Below are 25,719 nucleotides of genomic sequence, written 5' to 3'. Positions count from 1 at the left end.
AAGTTAGATCTTTCCTGCTTTGGCAGAAGGACTAATGAAACCAGAAATTCACCTTCTGTTTACAGTTAGCAACAGCACTGAAACCAGTATTTTGTGTGCTTCTGAGGAAGATGGGATGATCCCAGATATAAATTTGGTAAGGCAAGTTGGGCATGCAAACTTAATTAAAGAAATATTTTTTAAAAGATACATTTGGGAAAATAAATGGGTTCTATTTAGATACTGCAACTGGACCAGTTATCTGACCTCCTTTCTGCAACAGCTGCAACCAAAATGTTTTAAGAAATAATTTTTAGTGTTTTGACAAAAAGACAATCTTTTGGCTTTTCTTGTAACTTGGATTAGTAATGGAGAGAACATCTCCAAGGATGGAGACTCCAGATTCTCTGCAGGTACCTGTGATAAAGTTCTGACCACTCTCATGGTAAAAAATAATTTCCTTATATTGGGGTTGAATTCTGCATGTTGCAGATTGGATCCACAGCTTCTCCTGTTGTCACTGCACACTTCTCTGAAAAGTCTCTTGGTCTTCTCTGTATCCTCCAGCCAGAGAGAATCAGACAGCAAAAAATCCCCCCAGAATCTCTTTTTTTCACACAAACTCAGTTTCCTCTCTTTCTTCTTTTACATCTGGTACTGCTGCTCCCCATCCAGGTTGAGGGCTCATCTACACTGGCTGCATCCAGTGAGTCCCCCTCCACTGGACTCAGACCACGTCTGTCGTTCACTGGAGAGCTCAGGACAGGGTTCACCAGCTGGGTGTAACAAAGGCTGACCAGAAGAGAAGGATCAATATAACGAGGCATGATGGCTGAATTCTGGCTAATGCAGCCCAGGAGGGTGCTGCCTTCTTTATTACAAGGGCACATTGCTGATCTCTGGTGAGCCTGTGGTCCAGCAGGACCCTCAGTTGCTCTTCTCCAAAGCTGCTTCTCAGAAGTCCCAGCCCCCATCTGGTGCTGGGGTTACTTTGTCTAGGGTAAGGACTTTGCTTTTGCCTTTGCTGAACTTCATAAAGCTCCTATCAGCCATATTTCCAGCCTGGCAAGGTCTGCTTGAATAGCAAACATCTTCTGCAAACATGCTGAGAGAGAACTCTGGCACATCATCCAATTCATTAATAAAGTTGTTAAGCAGTTAGCTACTGACCCCAGTATGGATCCCTAGGGGATGTCACCAGGAACCAGCCACCAGCTGGACTTAGCACTTCCAATCACTTGCTGTTTAACATTTTTCCTTCTCTAGTTATGTCAAATCTATTCCGAATAAGGAAAAAGTAAAAAGGAAGAATTCATTTTGTGATAGTAACATAACATATATGAAAAAAATAATCAAAAATATGTCCATAGCAATTAGTGGCCAGCTCTGGACTGTAGGAGAAAATTGATATTATAATGTTTATGTTGGATTCTGTTTCCAGTGCCTCTGCTGCTAAAAAAACCTTGGATTTATTACACATTGGGTATTTTTTCACTTATAATGATAAAATGTTTTGAATAAACCAATTAACTAATATTCTTGACAATACCAGTATATTAGAGCTGTTGTCATACCTATTACTAGTGTACAACTAGTCTTTAACTATTTTTATAAATTCAGTCGCCTCAGACTAAACTGAGTTAGTGAAGTAAGCCAAATAATCTACTAGGATGGTCCATTTCTGTCTGTGAATTCCTCTGGAGTTTGATTTCAGTTAGAAAAGAGTTTCAGTGTATGTGAATTCAGCATCAGGATTTCAGAGCAGTTCTGTAAATACAATGAGCAGCAATGTTTCTCAACTTTAAATTTGCTTATGCTGAGCCAGAACATTGTTGGGTTTTTTGTTTTGGTTTTTTTTTTTCTCATTTCCCATTATTATCCCTATTTGAATGGTATGGGGAGACCACAAGAGAAAGGCACCCTGTTGAGTTATTGCATAACCTTAAGAAAATGATCTGTCCTTGTCTGGACAGAAGAGGGCTGATAACAAAAGCCCTTCCCAGGAAATATTCAGGCACATTCCTAAATATATCATAAGGGTGAACATTTGCCATCCATAAAGTTAACTACATCCATAAATCATTTATAGTTCCTAGGCTCTAAGGGGTGGGTGTGCATTCTCTCCACCACCTTAAAAGCTCTGTTTGTGGTACAAATTATGACCTAATTATAAACACAGTATAAAGCTCTGTTTTCCTCCAGCAGAGCAGCTGAAAGCAGCCAGGAGCAGTAGCAGTGGTGCTGCTGGTAGCAGGTCTCTTGTTAAGACACCATCCCCTGATCATGCTTGATGTCATTCCAATTATATCTGACTCCTATCACTTCTCTGGGCCAGCACCAGAAACCTGCAGTAACAACCAAATATGTCACTAACATGAGCCAAAATTCATTTTATCAAACTGTGCATTGTCCCATGACATCTTTCCCTACTTTTTGCTATTTGCTGCCTCTGAGTTAAGACATTAGAGGATGTCTTTTGGAATGGAACATCTGATAACAGGAATTTGCAAGGCAAGAATGGAGCAGTATCAGCCACGTAGCACCTGCTGCGTGTGTGAGCTCCTTTTAAGTGAACTCCATTGCAGATCCCAAAGGGCACTTTCCTGCCTGTCTTGCCTCTTAGCATTTTTCCTCTCCTCTCCTTCTCCAGTGCTCTGTCACTTCTGTTTCATGCCACATTTATTAGATTTCTTTTAGAAGCACTCGCTCCTCAGGTGGAGAAATGTAGTCACTGTTCCTCCACTATTAATTTTAATTCGTCTTTAATGCTTACACAATTCCTCCCTTGAATGATTTAGCCTAAATGTCTGTTTTCCTTTGGATCAAAGACTGACCTTAAATCCATTCCCATACTTAATAACCCTCTTTCATTTTATTTTGGCTTTAAAATGAATGTACTTGCTGGAAAATGAAGACAACAGACCTCTAAAAGTTGCTGTCTTCCTCTCAGTCTCTCAGACTGGCTCTCTTCACACAGGTTGAAATTTAAAATGTATGCCTACATGTTGTATGCACACACAAACAGACAAACATATTTCTGAAACACAGGAGTGAAAATGCTGCCTGAACACAGCAGTGTTAGTAATCCACCACATCTTAGGCCTGACCTAGTGAGCCAAAAGTAACCAATTCTTTCTGATTTCAGTGGGATTTTTAACACAAACACACTTGATGGCTTGATTGTTTTTAGGATTAGTCTTTCTTGGTTAACTTTAATTCAAGTTATTGGAAATTCCATGATGTTATGGAAAGCTTTGGGGTCCACCATGGGAAAACATTTGTGAATTGAAACAAGATGATAACTCAGGATTGTGTACAAGGCAACCCTGTTGCTTAGACACACTAGAGGTGTGCTAGTAACAGAAGAAGGAGAAAAATTGCAGAGGGAAATTCCACGTGGGAGGCTGGAAGAGTATCAAGACAGCCTTAGACTGCAGTCTATCTCCTTTAAACTGCGTACCTGTAAAGGCTACTTTCTGTATATCCTTAATTGCTGAATTTGACTGAAGATAATAAAAGCATATGCTTGCCCCCGTGTGGAAATAAAGACTCTTTCAGGTGTACCAGTCTCAGGAATCAAACACTGAAGAGTCTGTCATCACCTGCAAGTGAATTTCGGAAAGACCATGTCCATCTTTTGAAGGATTAATCTGTCTGTAGTTGATAAGTTTGGAGTTCACCCACCCCTATGGGGACAGTAAACATTGTGCCCACTTTTCACAGCCTGCACTGCAAATAAATGAGTTTACCCACTTCTTTCTTTGCCACCACACCAGGGAATGACATTTTCCTATTAACCAGTGGGCGGGGGAGGGTTACATCTGCTGGAGGTACCTAGCCAGCATATTACACAACCCTGATATAAATGTTTTACTTCAGAAATTAGTGCCAGTAGAATTCTGCACAATGTTTAGAACAGGCAATGGAAGGGAAGGGCACTTAAATAAGGTGCTTAAGTCATTAAATGTTTCGATTATAAATATTTATCTTTGGAAACTAAACACACTGCTATTCCCTGAAAGTCATCAGCTATTAATTGTATAATCTGTGATTGTAAACACACTTCTGTTGTTTCCTATGCATTTTGGACTCTAAAGGCTGAGAACAGTTGAAAAGCAGTCAAAATTTATTTCCAAGCAACTTGTTCACTAGACAGATTTCCTTAATAGCTTTTTCCTTGGAAGGATTTGAAATTGCACCATATCATACGTCGAAGCAACCGTCTCAGAGATGGATTTGAAACATTGAAGATGAAGGGGGCTCCAGTAAGTCTTCACAAACTCATGGATAGGTGATCTTGCTGTATAAATTTCCTAAGCAACCACATATGAGCATAAAAATGCCTATTCCAAGCAATGGTGAATGTCCATTTTTAGAAGCACGCTGTCACCAACAGCAACTGCAAGCAAATACATACTGTGTAAGAGTATAACAAAAAGCTAAGTAAATTATATTTTTCCCTCTTGGTCTGCCAGCCACTGGCAAGGGCTCTCCAGCAGCACCTCTGTTCCATATGGGCTATGACAATATGGGCATCTTTAATACAAATAAATGTGAATTGTTTGTTCAGTGGTGAAGCTGATTGTTTTCACTCTATTTTATGGTCTTTCCATCCCTCAGTCCTTCTTTGCGTGACAGTACCATTGGCCCCCAGCTACACCAGGCCAAATGATGTCTCTCGAGCCACAGGAATCCCATGATAGAGGACTCATGCCCTGGACTATGTAGTTAACAGGTGACTAAGACATGGAAGTGAACTCTTGTATGCAGCAGAACACCGTGAGTGCCTTAACCAGGCATCTTACAGCATGTGATGAATGTTCTTTATAACTTTCTACAATCAGTGCTCTGCCGTGGCAGTCTCCTGGCTGCCAGGTAAAACTGGTGGTGGGATATTTACTTACATTTAAACAACAATAACTGTCATATATACACACTCCAAATGTGACTGCCAAGTTGGATGATCAGATGGAGAGGATAAAATCAGTTGCATCATCTAGCGGAAAATTAAGGGCAGGATTAGAAAATGGTTGGATGAATAAAATACTGAAAGGACTTGGATTTTCTCTGGTTGGTTAGCCTCCATCTTGCAAAGTATAATTGTGATTGTAGTGATAATTGGGATTATGATACTTGCTTTAAGTTGTGTAAAAACTGTGACTGTAAATGCAACACAAGGAACAAATGTGATGTCTGTAAAGAAGCAAAGTGAGGCTTATGAAGGCTTGAGACAAAAACCTCAAAGTGGGGAAACGTTGCCAGAGGAAGAACTATTTGCTCACCTGGTGGAAAATACAATGCTTATTCTGTAGGATCATGTTAAACATTAAACAGAAGAAGGAACAAGAAACTGCACTTGGTTAGCCAAGTGTCTCACAAAACAATGAACCAGACTAGTTATGCCAACACAGCCCAATATTTAGGAAGTGACACCAAGTTCATGGAGAACTTTGGGGTTGATGACCACCAAGGACGACGGGAGGGACCCCAGTATAAAAGAACGCACAGGCCAAGGGAAGGGAAAATATGTTCATGACTTTTGGGAAATGATTATTATTGTCTGCATGTTTCTTCTGGGAAAACTTATGAATATGCAAGTAAAATAGTGTTGCAACAGGAGCTTTTTCTGTAGTTGGCATGTACAATAGGTGGAGATATCTCCAGGCTATAATATAGAATTCCTTCTCCTTAATGCAACATTGGTGCTGAGGGGTTTATTCTGCCAGTTTCAGTAACACCTGAATGCCACATCTGCACATCTTTTAAATATCTCTAGGGATGGTGACTTAACCACTTCCCTTCACAGCCTCTTCCAATGCTTGAAAACCCCTTTGGTGAAGAAATTTTTTCCTAATATCCAACCTAAACTTCCTCTGACACAATGGGAAACCATTTCCTCTTATCCAATTACTTCTTTTTTGAGAAGAGACTGACCCCCAACTCGTTACATCCTCCTTTCAGTAGAGAGTGAGCCTCCTTTTCTCCAGCCTAAACACTCCCAGCTACCTTTAGCTGCTCCTCATCAGACTTGTGCTCCAGAGCCCTCACCAACTTTGTTGATCTTCTTTGGATGGGATGACCACAGGCGTCAAACAGGGAGTGAAACAACCACTCTCTGCTTTAGGTTTGAGAGGCACAAGTACAGTCAGGGGTAGGTGCAAAACAATGGGGAGAGCTTGAAGTGAGGGCCAAAACCTCAATCTTAAACTCAGCACAAGCTTGGCAGGTCTGTGGAGGGAGAGGAGAGAAAGCCAGGTGCTAGACTGATGCATTTTCTTTACAGTAATGGGATCCCAATGTCCCTTCAATTGTATCTGTAGCCAGTTTACTTTCCTAATGTCCAGGAATTTCAGGGGGCATTTTTATCTTTAGATGACCTCTCAGCTGCTAAAGAATCATGTAGCCCACAAGTTAATTAGTCACCATCTCAGCAGTGCAATTCTGTATAGAGCAGTCAAGTCCAGCAAAGCTTTGTAAGTTCACAGCACATGGAATCCTGACACTTCCCTCTCCTATGCTATCTTTATCAAATGCATCTACTCCCCTCCCTGAAACAACTGCCCTATTAATTAATATTTTACTTGGAACTGATTTCTTTGTGAAGGTGACAATGTCTGTGTGTCTGTTTCTGTGTCTGCTTATCGGAGAATTGCAATGTCAGTGGAACACTGCTGAACGCTGGAACACAAGTTCTATTTGGCAAAAAACCCACCAGCCATATTTTCATATTTACAGAAACACTTTTTCTGATCATTTTGTTTAAAAAGTTTCGTCCTTTACATTTATTTATTTTAAAAATAGCAGTCAGCTTGTAATTAAAAGGGTTTTTGTAAACAAACACCAAAACATTGCATTTCCAAAGCCTCTAAAATAATAACTTTTGATGTTTTGAAGTTTTTTCTCTTGATTTTTGAGAAGAAATTTCATCAAAATCAATGGGGCTTGGTGGACAATATTGAAAGTATTGACTGAAGTTCCTGGAAAATATCAATGAGCAAGTACAATCACACTCAGTATCTTGGAAGGAACAACTGACTATAGAAATTTGTGTGCAGCATTCCTAAAAAAAACAAACCCCAAATCTGTTGCTGCCTGCTGTTAAGATCTGGCAAGTAGCTTTGCAGATTGCAAAGGTTCCTGCAGTTTTCAGTTCCTCTGTTCTGTGATGCACAGCTCTTTACTTAGCACTAAATTTGCCTATAATGATCACACTTGTGTCTAATTACTATTCATGTGCACTCTCTGTGCTTTGTCATCACTCCTAAGGATTGAATAACATCTCTTAGGATAAGGAATAAAGTAGAAGGAATGAAATTGTTCTGTCATTTGGAGGTATGCCATGGCTCACATGAATGTCACTTGGTGCTGCCCGAAAATCTGGAAGTTGAACCTTATCCCCACTCTCTCTCCACTGAATTGATTTCCCACAAGTCTTGCTCTTGAGTTTTTCATCTCTGGGTTTTGAAATCATTAGAATAATTTTGGCATTGCTTCCATGACAAGATCAGTAAAACCTCAAGGTCTTACTCTTAAAGCCTGGTTGGGGCTGTGAAGGTTGTCTGTGTGTAGCCTACATGCTGAGTTTCTACTCAGTGTTAAAAGATCATCACGTCAGTCAGCTGAAATCTCATATTCCCATATGGAAGGGCACCCAGTGTTACTGGAAACTGCTACTCCAACTAAAGGAAAGAGACCTGTTCTGTGCTGAAATCCCAGCTAAAACATATGTGGTGCTAACAGCTGCCCTGGTTGCAAAAGGAGTACATATTTGTGCTTCATTGAGGCTGAAATCACTCCCTCAGATGATCATGAAATATTATTAGAGATGTGGTTTACTGGTGAGTTTGGCAGTGCTGGGCTAAAGGTTGGGCTCAATGGGCTTAGAGGTCTTTTTCAACCTTAATGATTCCATGATTCTAAGTACTGAAAGTTTAGTCTTCATTAGATAAGCACTTTGACATTTCAGAATTTTTGATCTTGCTCAAAATTTCTCTCAAAAAATTACTTTGAAAAACAAGCATATGGGATCCACAATGACATTTCTGATTTTTTTTTTTTTTATTTTTTTTTTGTTTTGGTTTTGGCAACCTTTATGAAAAAGACCAATTTTGCAAATTCTTATGTGGCAACTTCCTGCATTTGAGAAGTGGGAGTTTTTTCTTTCCTTTTCCAGCTGGCAGGCCATGCTGGTTTTCCAGCACAGCTAGTACTGAAAGACTGGTAGGTGCAAACACCATTTGACTCCTCCCCAGAAATATCTCAGTCAGGGAGAGTGAATAATCCTGCCTGCAGAGGGAACTAAGATGCCACCTTGGAGTGCACAGCTAATTTTTGGACATCCAAAACTCAGAGGGATGGATGTCACTCAGGGAAACCAAAGGAATTGGAATACTTTTATGTATTAGAAGTATTAACTTAGACAAAGAGCTGCAGTATTAAATCCATGCTATGTTTTCCCCATCAAAACTAGATTAAAAATGCCTAAGTGATCTGGAAGGTGAGGTCAGAAACAAAGAGGTTGCAGGTGAGGAAAGTAGTATCAGGCATCAAAAGGATACTCATATTTTATTGTAAGGAGGAAAGAAACATGTCAGGATAAAACTCTGACATATCTCAGAGATTTCAATTGTTACAAGAGAAAGATAAATCTATCTTTTCATCTCCTGAAAGGAGTTTGCTTGTTTCTCTCTTTCCTTTTAGGAAAAAAAAAAAAAAAAAAAAAAAAGAAGGCAAATCTTTTTTCAGTCTGACATCAGATTTGCTCTCTGACTAAATGGGTTTGGAGTTCCTTATCAAAATATTCTGGGAAACTATCATACAAATGCAGTATATATTAGAAATGTCAGAATACCATCTGTGAGCAGAAAAGAACAGCATGGGAACAGAAAGGGAATATCTGTGGGGTGTTTTTAAATTAGGATGCCAATACCCTGATTTCTAAAATTCAATCAAAGCATGAGTGTTGGAGATAAAGGAAATGCTGCACCTCATAAGTAAATGTTTTGTACAACCAGCAGCTTTACAAAGAGGTTCATGGGGTGCTGGGGTTTTTTTAAATCTTAAATTTTATATCAACATTAAAGCAAATACCCTGAATTCTCACCAAAATGCGTGAACTAAGTTCCAGTCCTCCTAACTTTAACAACTGACTTGAGAACTTAATTCACAACTGTGGAGGGCTGTGAGCCCTTGGCGCAGGAGCCCTCCACACTCCCTTGGAGGACAGAACCCTGAGCCCCAAAACACTCACCCTGGAGATAAGCAACCCTCCTCAGGGTCATGGTGACAAAAAGAGCCACTCCCAACACGCCTTGCTTCTTTATGGTAATAGCCTGTACCCCGTTGGCTAATTTTATCCTACCCCACCCCCTGCCTTCCCCATATAACCTCTGTCCCAACCCCTGATGGCTGTTCTTGTCCCTGGCCTTCCCTTCACAGGGGCTGATGGACAATAAAGGACCTCTGTGGAACTGCCATACGGGGCTGCTGTCTCTCTGTCCCCAGGTTCTGCCCGGGTGGTTTCACAAAGAGCTGGTATCACTTGTAGCAGAGAAGTTGCTACACTTGCTGAAATCACCTGTGTCCCAGGGAAGTTGCTAAAGCCCCTGGAAAAACCGTTCCCTGGCAGGATGCTTTTTCTAGGAAGGTCGCAACATACCGGGTTGTCCACCAGACCCCTGAAAGCGATACACAATGGTAATTCAAAAATCATTCTGCACCTCTGAAGTATTCTGATAATTTTTTGAATTAGGATATAAAAACAGCGTTTTCACTGCAGGCCAAGTATTCAAATGTAGATGTCCAGAAGAGGCCTCAGGAGTGATTAAATCCAGGGATCTTAATTATTCTGACTTCTTCATCGCCAGATATCTAGAGCAGAAAATCCAGCTTTGTGTTGATTGTCGTGGTCTTCAGCCTGAGGTAGCCCCAGTCCATAAGAAATTAAAAACAGACAAACAAACAAAAAAATAGTTAATTCCATGCTGTAAGACAATTCTGTCCATCCACAGAAAACAGCAGATCCATTCCAGATTTCAAGACTGAAAATTATCTTTATTTCAAACCACTGCAAAGGATGGGTAACTACTGAAACAATCAGTGAAGAGAAATAAAAGCATCCTTACAACATATTCAAAAGATTTGGTTTGAGTTTGACTTTCCTGTAATGCAAATGAAAAATCTGAATTAGTCATTTTGAAATGAAGCAATAAACATTTTTTCACTCTAAAAATGTCAGCCTAGGGCAGGATGGTTTGATGTTGCCATGCCTATTTTACTAAGTGAAATCCAATAGAAAGCAGATTTGTTTAATGACTTTTATTTTCTTAATGCCATTTAGTTCCCCTGAGGTTTCTGTAAGTTCTTCTGTACTGCAGACTGTTCAAAGTAGAAGAAATTCTGGATTGAAGATCTTCTGGAAAGAGATTTTGTCAACTGACCCACATCACTGTCAATGTGCACAGAATGATTTTATTCAAGAGAGCAATGGACTGAGTCAAAACTACGGCATTGGAGCACGATCATTAGCTTATGGCTTATCTGAATTCTGTCTAAGAGGTCCATCTAATACAACCACTGCAGAATAAAGGGGAAAAAAATCCCCATTCTTCAGTAAAATCAGCTAAGAAAGATACACACGCATATAACAATGGGGCTGCAATCCTCAAAGCAATGCCAGCTTGTTTGTTTTCCTCTTTATGGAAGAGGAATGCTGTTTACAGTGCTGTGTGCTCCAGCAGAAATCCCAACACACACAAGAGCTTTATCTTTATTGGCCTCTGCTGCTGCAGCCGTCTCTGTGGGTTTCTTTTTGTCCTTATCAGTGTTAATGGCAAAGATCATTGCAAAGCACAACAGAAAGAGAAAATATTGTCATACATCACATGGCACAGTGTAAGTCTCAAATTGGTTGGTGCTACTAACCATAGCCAGAATTAATACTATGTTACACAGGAAAGAATCAGAAAAACACCGCAAATATAATCAGTTAAACTGGGTTGCAGTTCAAGTACCCAGGTGAAAAATGCTTGAACAGAAATAACGTCACAATTAATACAAACAGCCACACAAGTAATAATGTTATGTATTCAGATGGTTTCTGCTAGTTGAACCTCATGTAGCTCTATGTACTGTGTGACTTTCAGAGTAGCAGGTTAAACTGGATGTGGGGTTATACCATCCCCATGGATAACACACACTTTTACCCTTTTTTTGACAGTCATTTTTTCACTGTACATTGTCATCCAAAAATATAAAGTAACGCATTTAATAGCATCCTTTACAAATACAATTTTGCAGCTTTATCTGAATCAGTCGACAATTCCTTTTACCAAAATTAAAAAAAAAAAAAATAAATGCTGAAAGCTTTCACTAGCCCTTCCAGGATTTTTTTTGTACCAAAAACCAGTTCAACTTGCTATTAATGCTATTCATTACTGGTGCATATGTAGTAATTAAAACATTTGATTTACTTTTACATTATTTCACCTTCAGAATGTTATTTATGAATAATTGCCTGTCATTTTACTGTGATATAACACAATGAGACCTAAGATTCCATTAATATTAAAAATATATTTAAATCACATAGCTGTTGCCATGAAAGAAAAAGAACACTGCTTGCTTTCCAAATTATTTTGAACCCAAATTTGGTAAAATAATACAAATCTTGAAACTTTTGAAGGAATGTTGAAAAAAACCAGTGATGTTAATACTTTTTCTTCAATAGAAATTAATTTCTTCTGATCCAAAATATATAATACTGGTTTATCTAGGCTATTGTTCAAATACTTCTTATTCCAAATACATTTACCAGGAGGTAACTGTAGTTTTCATTGGGATCGGGGAGGAATAAAGCTGCATGGAAGTGTTATATCTCACACATACCCAAATTCCTTTCAGAAGTATTTTATTTTTCTTCACAGTGCTGCTGCATATTTGGATTAAGAAATAGTTCTATGTCATAATTGAAACTCATAGAGGGTTTTGATGGAAAGTCTATATCTATGCACTACACCTGGCTCCGGGCTTGGTGCTCGGCAGGCTTTGATTGCTGGATGTGACATCCCTGCTGTCACTCACGGTGGTTCAATGCTGTCAGCTTGTGCTCCATCCCCCGCTGACATTCCCGCTGCATAAGCAGCCCACAATTACCGAAGTGAAAGGCTGTCTTTGCCTCCAGAAGAATGCAGCCCTGCCCCGGGGCGTGCAAAATGAAGGGGTTGCAATCACCAGCCTGGGAGAAGCTGTTCCTGAACAGCCCCTTTTGATGGAAGTTCGGGTCTGATTTTCAGAGCCCTACTCAGTGTGCTAACACACATAATTGATGCCTTTTCATCCTCCTTTGTTCAAGTCTCCAGTCAGCTTAATTAAGATCTTGTGAGGCAGTAATGAAGTAAACATTGCCACGAATATCTGCATTAGCTGGGTGGCAGATGCCTGCAATTAAAATACTGTAGCTATATTAGAGCACATATATTCCATGTTGCTTTCCGATCTGCTCAAAACTTCCCAAAAGAGTGTTTGTGAGTTTTTCCAAAACACTGGTGGAAAAATATCAGCCTGAGCCCTGAACCAGGACCTGCAAAAATACCAAGGGAATTCAATGGGACATGGACTAGACCCTTACAGAACTTGGGCTCACCTTTGATTTTCTTTTTGTGAAAAGAGCTTTGACTATGGTGATTTATGTTAGACAAATTTCTTAAAATCATTTGGGTGTTACAGTGCGGCTACTGCAGCACGATGTATCAGACGACGAGGCCCATAGAAAAGAAATACATATGGACTGATTCTTGATAGATGTTTCAGAGATGTTTATTTCTCCAGCCGCATGGCCGGGGCTCTGCCGAGGAACTGCTCAATCACGGGACCTGAGGGTCCTTGCCCGCACAGGGGGAACACAAAACAACCAGTGGGGAACGAGGCTGACCAGGGGCAGGGAAACCCCGTGTCTCCCCTCAGGGCCCCTCTCCCAGGGACACATGGCAGGGGGAGGGACCCCAGCATTTCACCCCTTTATTTTTAACAAAACCAGACTTAACATTGAAAACAACTGGATAAACATAACAAGAACAGTTTCAAAACAAAACAAGCCACCCTCCCGAGTCTTTAAATGTCCAAACAGATTCTCTGGAACATCTTAAGGCTGACAGAAGGGAGACAGGACTCTCCGAGCATGCTTTGTGGGGAAACTGAGGCAGGAGAGGGTTTAATTTCTTCCTTCCCCCTTTTCATCCCCCCTTGGCATTGGAGAGGAGTTGTAGGGAAAGGGAATTGTATAGGGAAGCCATGGGGTGAAAAATGGATTAGGAATAAACTGGGGATGGGGTAAACTTAGGAAAGGGTTCATATTGGGTATAGGGTAAAAGGGGAAATTAGGCTGTGGGTAGGGAAATTGCTGGAATGGATATTGTTTATAATTTTGTGCATAATGGCTGCCTTTGATGGGAATACCTCCAGGCCCAGTAACATTTGCTGCTTGTAAACCCTTCCTTCCTTGCACCATATCAAATTGAACAACTTCCCCATCTCCTACACGTAGCAGGTAATTTTTAGGGTTATTCCTTTTAATGGCAGTTCTATGGATGAATAAATCTTCCCCTGTATCATCTCGTGTTATAAATCCATTGTTGTTTTTGACATTGTACCATTTCACAGTTCCTGTGATTTTCGTTGCTACAACTTCTCCTATCACGTGCTTGCGTGTTTGTTGTGGCTGCTTGTCTCATGCAGCAGCTGCCTCCCCGACTCCAATGTCTCAGCCGGGCCTCCGTGTTGCGGCTGCTCCGCACCCTCCGAGCGGCGCTGCTCTGGCGCGTGTCTGGGCTCTGCACGGCCCCGCGCTGCCATCGCCGCCGGCCCCGCGCCCTGTGAGTGGTTCCGCTCCGCCAACCCCACGCTGCTTTGAGAGCGGCCCTGTTTCGGCTCGGCGCTGCGCGGCTTCTCATGTCACTGCGGAAACCGCCGCTTCTCGCTCTACAGGGCTCTCCGAGCACTGTGCTCAGACTGGGCTTCCATGCCGACCCCCAGTTCCTGGCTGCTCGTGGAGGCCACCTCTCTGCTGCACGTGGCCCCCAGCACCCGCGGCGCCTGCGGTGTCGCTCCCTCACTCGCAGTCGCGCGGCAGGGGACCCTCGAGGGATGGGGTCTGCGATAAGGCGCGCGCTCCCGAGGGGGTCGGGCGCATCCAGCGCAGGCACCTCCGCCGGCACGGCTGCAGTCACGCGCTCCTGGGATGGCGGCTGTGCAGTCTCGGCCACGGGATTATGGCCATCCTCTGCTTTAGGGGAATGGGACCATACAAATGCTCCTCAAGAGCTTCACTGATTATAAGGGATGCACAGAGAGGTTCTATCACTAGTGCATGTTCTGTTTGATCCTTTATCTCATCCCAAATCTCGTGCCAAAAAGACCTGTGATTAATTCCAGTAGTTCCAGGAGGATTAATATCAAAAAGTAAGTCTCAAGAAATATTAAAAAAATTTTTGAAAAGCCAGTTAAAAAAATGTTCTAGATCTCCCAGAACAAATACTTTCTTGTTTTGTTGTTCAAGGATTCCTTTAACTTCTAGATACATTTCTTTCTGTGGCTCAGAGAGCCACATTTCCCACAATTCTTCCATAGTCCAGAGAGAATATCCAAACCAAGGTGAGAAGAGAGAGATCTAGAGTGGTTTTTACCCATGAATTTTCTGTCCTTGGGGATTGGTGTCTTGCCAGCCTTCCTCCACCATTTGTTATGGTGCGGATACTGCAACGCGCGTATCAAACAACGAGGCCCATAGAAAAGAAATATACATGGACTGATTCTTGATAGATGTTTCAGAGATGTTTATTTCTCCAGCCACATGGCCGGGATCTGCTGAGGAACTGCTCAATCACGGGACCCGAGGGTCCTTGCCCGCGCAGGGGAACACAAAACAACCAGTGGGGAACGAGGCTGACCAGGGGCATGGAAACCCCGTGCCTCCCCTCAGGGCCCCTCTCCCAGGGCTACATGGCAGGGGGAGGGCCCCAACATTTGGGCGTTCATTTTAGTTGCTGAACTTTAGTCAGGGTCAGATTTAAGAGGGATAGAGTGAAAAGGATGGGTGAAAAAAGACAAGGCACTCAGTGGAAGAAGGGACATGGTAGCTCAGCTCCTTTCCCAGAACAGTGACTGGCATGACTTAGGAGGTTTGAGAGTTCATAATATACACACATCTGACCATGCCTTTGAATTCAGGACCAGAGGATGGGTCTAGATATCATCTGTGGCATGGAATATCCTAATTTTCATTAAAAGGTGCTTGACTGCTCTACTTAAAGTTTCTTGAACTGAACCCTTTATCTCAAACTACCACCCCTCACAGCCAAGTAGGTACTTCCAGACTTGCAACTGCTCTGAAATACACAGACTGTGTGCTTAGGGGGGACAAAACAGCTCTCATTTGGCATCTACACTACACCTAGGCTAGAGGTATCTCCAAATAAAGTACTCATCTCCCTGTGCCAGAGACCAGCAGGCTGTGACCTCATTAGCTTTGGCCACTAGAAGGTAAACCCCCACCTGGGCTGGGAGAGCTTCCCTGGCAGGTTTTGTTACCCTGACAGCTCTGAAGGACACAGTTCAGGACCAGGCAAGCTGGTGCTCAGAGTAATCTGACAGACAAACCATGTGGAGCAGAAAGGCAAGTAAATCCAAGAGAGCTGGCTTGTAGGTATTACTGCAGAGAAGAAAGAGGCAGCCTGCCCAAAGGGCAAGAAATTAGAAACGGTTGGCTTTGACATGAAATTTATTGCAGTCAAAAGTGTCCCTTAATTTATGCAAGATTTTTTAAATTGGTTTACTCAAAGAGAACACCCATGAAAAAGGGAAGGGGAAGGGGAAGGGGAAGGGGAAGGGGAAGGGGAAGGGGAAGGGGAAGGGGAAGGGGAAGGGGAAGGGGAAGGGAAAGGAGAAGGGGAAGGGGAAGGGGAAAGGGAAGGGAAAGGGAAAGGAGAAGGGGAAGGGGAAGGGAAAGGGAAAGGGAAAGGGGAAGGGAAAGGGGAAGGGGAAGGGGAAGGGGAAGGGGAAGGGAAAGGGAAAGGGAAAGGGATAGTCCACAACCATATGTCCATCTGTCTTTTCACAGCTGGAGTTCTTTTTTTGCATTGGCAACAGAAAACCTTTTTTGGGAAAACCACCATCACTGCTGGCCTGCAGACCTTACGCAGCACATCCAGTAAATACATTTTGGCCTTGTTAGAGAAACACTTGTGTGCCACATCTTCATTTTTATTCCAGATTATGGAAATGGAAGGGACAGGGATGTCAAGAGCAAAAGAAATAAATAGAATCTGTTTCTTCTTCTTTCATTCCCTCCTTTCCCACTACCCAATTAATAGCTGGGATCTTAGTGTGTTGTCCTTCTACCTGACTGTGACTTCCAGTTCAGCAGTAAGCCCTTCATTACTGTAACCCTCCAGAGCTTCTTAATAAGGGAATTACCATTCACAACTGTTGTGACAAACAGAAAGAGCAAATCCTCTTATCACCTGGTTGCTGATAACATCTGCAAGCCAGTTCCAAGCATCCATTCACCTTCATAGTCTATTCTATTGCAAGAGAAACCAAAACAGCCCAAACTGGAGAGAACATAGATATTGATAAACAGCCCTCAGCCATTGGGAGCTCACTTCTGTTGTGCTGTGTTCCTGCACTACTCCCAAATGTTTGGATGAAAGCTGTCTGGGAAACATTTCACCTTAATAGTGCTAAAGGGAATGAATTACAGAGAACAGATTCAAGGCACCTATTAGGGCTCCAAGGCACTGCACATTGCTCTCAGGAGTCTATTTATAGTGCTCTGTCCAGTGCAGCTCTCATTTTGCCAAGGGGCTGTATGGGATCTGGAGGGAAATGGCTCTGAAAGAGAGCTATAACTATCTACAGTCAGTTAGGACTCAGCAGCTAACAAAAGGAAGGAAAACTGCCTGGTTTGTTGTGCTACCACAGCACCTAAAACAAGGCAATGCCCCTGCCACTGACATAAGTAGGCATTACTTTATACTGCTAGGAAAGCTAGAAAAACTACTTAGAAAAGTGTGTGCTGGAACAAGAGCAAGGGTAAAGTGAAAATAAAATGTGTGCTGGAAAAATTGGAGCAAAGTAATAGAATGGAGCTTTGACATGATTAAAAATAAACTCTGCTCGACAACAAAGGATGTGACAAGTGAGAAAATTAACTCCAGGACACTAAACCACAGCTGCAGCCTGCCCATGATAGGAGCAACAGGTCAGTATGTGACAGCTTTTGCTGTTGGAGTAAATATGTTAAATATTGTTTTGTGGAACATGGCACTTTCCCCAGAGGTACATCAGTGTTTCCAGATACTCATTTCACAGGAGGTTTTATAGGTTGGCACATTCTGAACCTTAAAGTTACACACTGAAAAAATACGGCAGCAAAGAAAGCACCTTTTTTTTTTTTTTTTTAACTATCCCCATTTAAAAACGCTCTTCCATAAATGTGCCAAATAATGTTTGTGTTTTAAAAATCTTGTATCAACAAGAGACAGTCTTCTTTCTTGTCAGCCTAATGTCTCCTCATTTCAGCTTTTAGAAAGACTAAATAACACACCAAGACATCAATTCCACACAAAAACTGATGCTGAGTTTTGAGGCATATGTTCCAAATTTGACTTTTAAAAATGTGACTTTTTGGAATATTTGCATCACACCATTCATCTTTTTGTCACAAATTAATGGCTAACAATATATTTCACAGAAATACAGTCTAGAAATTTCCATTGTACCGTTGTTTACAATTGCTTTGCTTCTGGTGACTAGTGAAAGCCCTACTAATTAATTGCATGTTATCTTCATGCTAATACCTCATCTGACCTATTCCAAGGATTAGAAGTGTTTGCATTTAAAAAGATGGGGATAAAATCTAGTGATAGAGTGAACCAGCACAAACACCATATGCAGGGAGTAAATAATTTCTCTCAAAAGACCCCAGTCTTATTCAAAAGTTCTTTCCAATGGTGGTTCCTTCCGCCTTCTGTCCCCATAAGGTACTCCTGCATTTAACCATCCCTATTACACAAGATACAGGAATGGATTATCTGAAGGTCAATTTTCTTTACCTTTTGTTCACAGCCTGTGATTCCTGTTAAGCGATTGTCCATAAATTTGAAAACCTCACTTCTGCCACACATCTCTACATATAAATAGCTGCACATAGGGATGAACTCATCTCTTTTTTTTTTTTTTTTTTTTTTTTTTTAAATGAAGTGAATTAGATAAGCTCCATGGAGCTTACATTGTAAGGCTGGTTTCCAGCACTTGAATCCTCACCTGAATTCTCTATTTTCACATCTTAATATGGATATCCCACAACAAGAAATGGCTTAGACCAATCTTATCATGGCCTTATTTATGGGAAGGATCACTTTTTTATGCCTGAAATGTAGTTTTTTTGCAGGTTGGAGTCTACAGACCCTAGAATCTTCGTCAAGTCTTCAGCAAGTCTCCACATGCTGTGACAAAGCCTGTTCTCCTTTTTCCCTGTGTATTACTTTTGTTTATCTGCACTGAAAGGTTAAATGTCTAAATTTCTACTATAGGAAATTAAGATCTAGTCAATGTAGTCAATCAGGTCCAGAAATTCAGTTGATCTAATATAGATTTACTGTGGGAAAAGCTGAATTCTCCAGGCTTGAAACCAAGCTATTCCAACCATTCTAATAAATTATAAATTGCCCCCATATTTGCTGCTATGTCAGTCTTCACGTCATCAGTCAGTCCTGACATAAAGTATTGATAAAAATATTAAATGCAGTTGAAAAATTATCTAGGGACCAATACAGGTAATAGCTAATGAATAAGAGATTTGAGATCTCTTGAGAGATCTAGCACTGAGACAGTTTTTAACTCATTTAATACCTGACTAGTTAATGAAAGAATTTTCCATCAAAATAATACTAAATCTAGTGATTTCCGAGTCAAAGGAAATTTAATTTCCATCCCGTTTATTTAACGAATCATAAATACACTCCCAGCCAGTGGGGAATTAGCAAGAGCCTGTGTGGGGTTCAGTTGCTGACGGGGGTTAAACCACAATGCTTCCTGACAACTCTGGTCCTTGACCCTTCTTTGAACTCTTTGATCTAGGTGTTTTTAATAAAGAAATGCACTAGTTTTACAGCTGCTATCATAATTTCAAAGATATGCCCATATATTAAAATTATTATGGCTAGTGTAAATTTACTATAGTAACATAAATCCATTACTCTGTTAATTATTCCAGGCATATTGTGTGCACAGAATAATATTCTGTACAACAGCTAATATTCATTTGGCCTTTTGGGTCATTCAGCATATAAACTCTTCATGCTTAAAGATTGCACTCCCTTATGCTGTGGTATTCATGCAATAACTCACAGGTCTAACCTTCAATTTCAAGGGATGCTTGCAAGCTTTTTAGTTTTCCATTGATCCTCCAAGCTCTGCCTATCCTGCTAAGTAAAGCTATTAAGGACATTTCTCTGAGGCCGGCCAAATGACATGGTTTTACGGGTGGTCGTATATCAAAACTCTCCTTACCCTGAAACAAAGTGTCTAAATGCAAATTACCAGTGGGAATAGTTTGTGAGAAATGTGATCCCCAGCCAGTGCCAGAGCCCTGTCTGGGGCTGTGCTAATTAGCACACACCAAAAGCATGCCAGGAGCTGTGCTGGCCATTAAACTGTACAGGCATTTGGAGGTCGTGCCTGAGCCTGAATCCTGACACCAGTTTGTTTCTGTCTGATCTCATCTGCAGTTTATACACCACTGAGGCTCTAATATGGCTGGTATCAAAGCCAGGTAACTGAAAAAACTACTTGTGGGCAAAGAACCATGTCTCAAGGATCAGGAAATTCCTTACCCCTACAGCTGTCTCATGGAAATCATCAGTACCACTGTCAAGATGTTCCACTCCTTGGACAAGCAAAGTGACCATCCTGAGGGATCCCAGGGTACATGTTTTCCTCTCCAGGGCTTTTAAAGGTAGGGAAGGATATGGAAATGTTAAAGACGTTTTTCCTGATGTTTTCCTCAACTCCTTAAAGCTTAGAGGTCACATTTTGCAGATCCAGCATAGAAGAAGATTGCATCCTCCTCTGTTACTGCCCTTACTGTGCTTGCTGTGTCACCAGACTGATGTTCACTGTTTCTCACTATTTGATCATAACAACCTGGTCTTTGCTCTCTCCCAGACTGTTGACCCCCTCTTTAGTTACTTCATGGAATTTGCTGTGACACAAGACCATGTAGAGATGGCAAACAGCACCAAGTTATTACCCTGGATGGCTTTGTGGATCAATGGGATTTTTGCCTGCTCATTTTGGACGTCCAGCTTTAAACCCCCAAGGAGTGGCAGAGACACCAGGGAATGCCAAAAGTTCACAAATGAAGAGCTGTATCTGAAAAGTCTTGGAATGGTTAACAGCAAGGGCACAGAAAATCAGTTATATGATTGAAAGAGCCTGAGACATCTGAATGAGAAAAGTTAAGAGTTTGACAAGATTCTTAATGTGCTCAAGGTTTTGATGGACTTGTACAACTTCCATTCTGTGGCAATTTATACAGGCACAGATTTGGAGAAGAGTTTTGCTGAGCTCTAGTTCCAGAGCAATTTATGCCACTTTCTCTCTGGAAAAAAGAGATAATAATGAAACCAATTTAGGGTTCTCTATTCAAAGGCCATTTAGTCCCTTGATTAGATTGTTTTGGTAATATAAATTGCCTGCTGCTGGAAAAAAAAAACCTAAACTTTCAATCAACTTTACTATGAGAACCAAGCCTGAGAAAAAGTCATTTTAAAAAAATCTAGCAAAAGCAAAACAGAAAAAATTAATGTGCCTCTACAGCTCAGCCTGATAATAACCTCCTCTGTAAAATTACATGAACTCCTCCTCTGTAAAATTGCAGGAACCCTCTGTTCTGGAACAATAGTATAAATGAGTTAATTGTAGATCTAAAAATTGTTTGCCAGCTGCTGTCTGTTCTGTTACCAACACCTGTTTTGGCTCATGCCCTCATTAATTAAAATGTGATGAGCAAGCAGACAATTTCAAAATGTGCTGACAATGTCTGTACAGCTGACAGGAAATCCATATCTGTAATCCTCATCCAAAACAAGGAAGTAATATGGCTGTAATGCAACAGGCAGGGGGTTCATGGTTTGGGGTTTTGGGTTTTTTTTCTTCCTTCAAAACTGCTACAATAATGAATCTGTTCATTAAGGCTACATTTGGTTGTAGTAAATTGAGGGCAGAAATCATGGGCTTTCTAGACCAGAAAAGCATCTTTTAAAAAATTATACCTATTAAATATTGCTAGTTAACCATTCCAAACATTATGTGGCCATTTAAAAATACTAAAGCTGTTGCCAGTTTTCATTGTTGTCTATTCCTTCACTTCAGAACTATCATAACTGGATAATAACCCCTTTTAAGAAATTGTACTTCTAAGTACTTTTCTGTGCTGCAGCAGAAGCCTCCAGACCCCCACGACATACAGTCCCATCTGTTTTTCAGAGTTGATTAAGCTGGTTGGAAGCATCGCAAAACTGTGAATGTCACCCTGCTCAGGTTGAAACTTCTTGGAGTATGTAGCACAGATCCCTGCTCTGTTTACTTCATGATGGTCACCACTTCTTCCCTAGAGATGTACAACCAGCCAAGCTATACCTCCAGGTTTCAGGACTGCCTGGATGCCCTAAAAAAGCCCAAGGGGTTAAACATTGATAGAAATGTCAGTAATCTGGCCAAATGTGCCAGCATCCTGTAATTATCCACAGGATTGCCTCCTCATTTACTGCATTCCCGCACAGAGAGGAAGGCTTTGTAATCATGGAGATTTGTGTACAAAAAAACTGAAGATGTCAGTTGTGTCATGATAAATATATTCTACAATGCAATTTGATGTTGAGACAGGACAGCAAACATCTTGGGATCAGAAAATGACCAGGATGAAGGGAGTCTTGTCCTAGCTTGGGAGTTAAGGAACTCTTGGCTGCAGAGTCCCAGAAGTCGTACCTCTCTTGTGCATTATATATTCAATATAGATATCCAAGAGATATTCAATAACCATCTGGACACAATCCTGTGCCATGTGCTCTAGGATGACCCTGCTTGAGCAGGGAGGTTGGACCAGATGACCCAATGTGGCCCCTTCCAACTTGACCCATTCTGTGATTCTGTGATTAGAACATCACCAGAAAAACCCATTCCTGCAAACTGAGTCCCAAATCCCAGATGTGCCCACTCACCAGTCAGTGTCCTACCAGAGAATTAACACCTCCTTGTTGCTGTTCTTCTGGCCTTAGTCCTGGACACACAGAGATTTAACTTCAAGGGAAGAAGAAGAAAGAGGAAAGAAGGGGAGAAATCTTGAGGCAGGATATCCTGAGATATTAGAGAATACATGTGACAACCACCTCAGCCCCCAACATTACTCTTCGTTGTCATGAAATGTATTGCAGAGCTAAAGAAGCACCTAGAAGATCCCAGCTGTGCTAATACCTAATTTCTCCTTCCTGTGATGTTACAAAAAAAAGTTTGGTAATAAGCAAATAAAATAATTGAAATTGTTGAATAAATCCCAACAGGGATATTTTCTCCAGAAGTGTTTCTCCTTGTCTTGTTCTTTTTTAATGTAAAGCTTCGGAATAATAATTTGACTATGCATCATGAAACAGAATTAAATAATTCTATACTATATATACTGTTTAAGATGTTTTGTTTGTGAAATTAAATTGATTTAGATATTTTACTTTGTTGGGTTTTTTCCAGGTTACTGTTAGCATTGTGTTGTTTGGGTTTTTTTCCAGACTGTTGGAAGGAAATAAACCATAACCATAAAAATGAGAGAATGGGAAAGCGACAAAATGACCTTTTCTAGGATACAACCTAGACATTTTTAATGTTCCCTTTATTTTTTTTCTGTCCCACATTCTGGTCTCATCCAGCCCTAATGTACATACCAAGTGGGAATGACTGTACAGGGTTTATCTCATCCGTATCCTGGGGTTCTTTATGACAAATAGTGCTGATGAAGAGGCACAGTCCTCACCTAAGACACAACTCATAATATTCAGAAATGTCCTGGAAAATGCATTTGAAGCTAATTTCCCCAGTGAATCTCCATGTTGACTGGCACCTAACTGTTCACCACAGCAGGAGATATGCAAAGGAAAACAATCCCTGGCATGGATTCACTTACAAAGAGAGAGTTATTCCTTCATGTTCTTTAACAATGGCTTTACAGCACATTCCTCCTTGAAATTTGCAGACTTCAGATACTTGCAGTTTTTACTCTTTTTCTCTGTTTTTACTCACATGGGTTGTACACAAATGAAAACAAGTGAAATTCCCATTTCCCAGTGGTCTGTAAGCCTTTTGATAGCAGTCAGTACCAAGAACATCTATTAATTTTCTTTATTCTTTGAATTTCTTACAATTTACCAATCTTTCTATCAGTGTCTTCAGGGTCATAGTAATTGTTCTGTATTTTCAGACTCCTCTCCAAAGAGGAGTCATGGAATTTCTTCAACAGCAGTATTATTAGTTTCCAAACATACTTCTAAAATTGTATTCTGGGCCCATTATGCAGAGGAAAAGTCTATGACATCAAAGAGATGAATAAAAACCATGAGGAAGATTGAAACTGCTATCTGCATATACTCAGTGTTAACAACATTGCCAGCCTTTGTTTAATAAATACAATTCTCATGTAAAATTAGACAAAAGAGACAATGAAATTAAGCATATGCCTAAAGTAGTTTGATTCTATTATTTTAAAATCCCATTAGGAAATAATTATATCGCTACGCTTACTGCAGTTGATATGTAATAATACATATTATTGGTGATACTGGAACTGAAAAGTTTTTAGAAGGGGTTTTGATCCAGGAGCAGTTATGACACAGCCTTCCAATTAACTGCATGTTTGGGGGGTGTTTAAGGGGAACAGACTTGAGCCTCAAAGAATCTCATGTTCCTTGTAGAAGGCAAAAGGTAATCAGATGAGGCCAGAGGTATCTGAGCTATTAAAGCCTTATTTCATGTATTTAATTTGGAGTACTCCACCTAATTGAAATAGAAATTATGTTTCCAAAAAAGCCCTCACTGAACTGTTATAGGAGAAGCAGAGCTGAGGCTGCCAGGCACAATGGATCCTACCCTTGCTAATCCAAAGGTGTAGCAACTCCACCCTGACAAGCTCCCAGGTGAGAGAACCCAGAGCTTAATCTGAACATGGGAAGACATCCACATCGTGCAAGAGCCTGAAGACCCCAATACTGCCTGACCCAACACCATTTCATCCCATGGAAATTCAGTGGTTTCTGATCCATCCTCCAGTGCACACCACGGACAGGCCTGACCTTCCCTGGCCAGAACAGTCCATGGGATGGCTGGGGGCAGCTGGGAGCCTGGTGTAGGTGACTGCCTGAAGTGGGTTCAGCTGAAGCCCATCTACCTCAGTTTCCCACGTACCAGGGCAACTGGTCTTGTACAGTAGTGCACACAATTGAGGAAAGGCCCCAGGAGTGTGGGAAGGAACCAGTGCCATGGCATGTTCTGTCCCTGGCTCCTCTGGTTGATTTTAGGGTGCCTCAAAGGAGAACACTACAACCAAAACTACCAACAGTGTTTTGGGGCAGAGAGGTAACAATTCAATGTCTTCTCATTTACTTCTCTACAAATTCAGGCAAACTTTACAGAAGCCATTTAGCATACATTAGCATAAAACAAGGCATGTGAGAGACAGGGGGAATGAGGCTCATTAACTTTATATCTACTTTTATGTGGAAGAATTGCAAGGGTTGTACTGAGTCTGGATGGGATGGAGCTGACTTTCTCCATAACATTCAGTTTTGGATCTGTGACTAAAGCAGTGCTGACAACACAGCCATGACTTAGCTGTGGCCAAACACACACTCCTGTTTCCTTCACTTTCAAACTGCCTTTTCCTCAACTCACAATTTTTTTTCCTTTTGTTCTTTCAGCTCTTTCCCCCATCCTGCTGGGAGGTGGAGTGAGTCAGTGTGTGGCTGTGTGGGTGCATAGCTGCTGGCCAAGGTAAACCTGAGCTCAGTTCAGAGATGGTGATAATTGCTGCAGGCTCACCAGAGGAAAAAAGTGTTTCAAAGAGAGGTTTAAATTAGACAGCAGGAAGAAATTCTTCCCTGTGAGGGTGGTGAGGCCCTGGCACAGCTTGCCCAGAGAACCTGTGAATGCCCCATCACTGAAAGTGTTCAAGGCCAAATTGGATGGAGCTCTGAGCAACCTGGGATAATGGAAGATGTCCCTGCTCAGGGCAGGGGATAGAAACTGGATAATCTTTTAAGTTCCCCTACAACACAGACCATTCTATAGTTCTGTGATAAGATCAAACTATGAAATACTCTACATTTTTAGAATTAGGCCACTGAAGAATTGAGATATGGATTTAGAACTGCTCCTGTGTTCATCACTTGTGACTCTAATGTTTCTAAACATGCTACTGATGGATCATTTTTAGCATTAACTTTTCCTTGAACCTAAGCTAAGTTAGCTTTCCCTATATAGCTTTGAATAAATGAATAAAAGAAAACGAAGATCAGAGGGTGGTGAGGAGGGGGTGTCTGTGATCCCAAAATAGCACCATGTTTTATTTTGTGTTTTTCCCCTACTTGCAGCAGAAAACAGAATGAGCTGTGATATCACTGGATATCTCCAGCTCTTTAG

The sequence above is a fragment of the Aphelocoma coerulescens genome, chromosome 3 (genome assembly GCF_041296385.1).
Source record: "Aphelocoma coerulescens isolate FSJ_1873_10779 chromosome 3, UR_Acoe_1.0, whole genome shotgun sequence".
NCBI lineage: Eukaryota > Metazoa > Chordata > Aves > Passeriformes > Corvidae > Aphelocoma > Aphelocoma coerulescens.
The sequence above is the reverse complement of the archived record's forward strand: the minus strand, read 5'-3'. Positions refer to the sequence as shown.